Raw genomic sequence first — 1,294 nt, 5'->3', positions numbered from 1 at the left:
CCCGCCGCGAGCAGCGGAGTGAGGGCGGTGCCCACCCTCCCGCGGCGTCAGCCCTCACCGGAAGTGACGTTACGGGCAGGAGCCGCGACACGGGGGTTCCGCCTCCGCGTTGGGGAACAATCGGGCTCGGCGGGGGGCAAGGATCGGGAGGGGCCGAGGGGGAGGAGCGTAGACAGGAGGGGCCATGGAGCTGGGGGGTCAATGGTCTCAGTGGTGTAAAGAGGGGGGTGGTAGGTCTCAGTCTGCCTCCATGCCCTTGCCTCGGTGTATGTGTCGGAGGTCTTGGTGTGATGATCTCAGGACTCGGTACAAGCAGATTCATCAGGCACCTGACTAGCCCTCTTACGTGTACACCGTGATCCAGAGGATCATCAGTAGCAACGTGCTTAATCAAGCACAATCCTACTGGCCCCATCACTATAATAAACCCCCAAGTCAAAATTGCCTTCTAGAAATCAAATAATTGCCTTACTTCCTCCTCTTTCCAGCATTACACAAACTTAAATGGAAAATATTTGACTTCTGGGCTGGAGGGATGAGCTCTGCTTTCCAAGTTTAGCAGCAAGTAGAGTTTTCCATGCACCAACTACACAGATGAATGAAAATGTCCTTGGGAAGCAAAGGGGGATGTTCCCTGCCTTGAAAAGTTCACCAGTTTTCTCGGCAACCTTTTCCGTCACCTGTCTTTCCCACCCCAGATTACGAGACGTTCCTTGGACTCGAGATGTCCCAGACGCTCAGATCTTGTTGGCCTGTTTAGCCTCCAAACGTTTAACCTGTTTTATTACTGCTTTTTTTTCTTGTGGAGCTATTCGTATCTGAGCAAAATACGCATAAAACCAGGAATCAACCTCTCCCAAGTTAGAAGAGTAGCTATTTCCCTACCTTTTGCTCAAAACTGAATGATGCTACAAGAACAGCAGACTCACTGCACTCATGCTGAATTAACTTTACGTGTTGTATCATAAGAGCTCGAACAATAATGTCTCGTATAATTGCATCTTCTAGTAAATTTATCAGTTTGTATTAGATTTAGTGCTAAAATTTGACTGCATGTTTACCTCCTCCGGGGTCCTTCCCAGCACAGTTTGGAGCATGGACGTGGTCTGATGGCATCACATTTAAGGCCCTCATTGATTTTACAAGGAAGAGAACCGGGCTCATAATTTGCTCAGCAAACAAAGCAAAAATTAAAATGATGTCCCACCGACCTCACAGTTTTCTCACTTATCCTTCCTGGTACTTGTCTGGCTCATTCGAAAAGCATCCCCCTCCCAATAGAAACAGGTTCAAA

The sequence above is a fragment of the Alligator sinensis genome, unplaced genomic scaffold, assembly GCF_000455745.1.
Source record: "Alligator sinensis unplaced genomic scaffold, ASM45574v1 scaffold393_1, whole genome shotgun sequence".
NCBI lineage: Eukaryota > Metazoa > Chordata > Crocodylia > Alligatoridae > Alligator > Alligator sinensis.
This window is presented reverse-complemented; position numbering follows the sequence as displayed.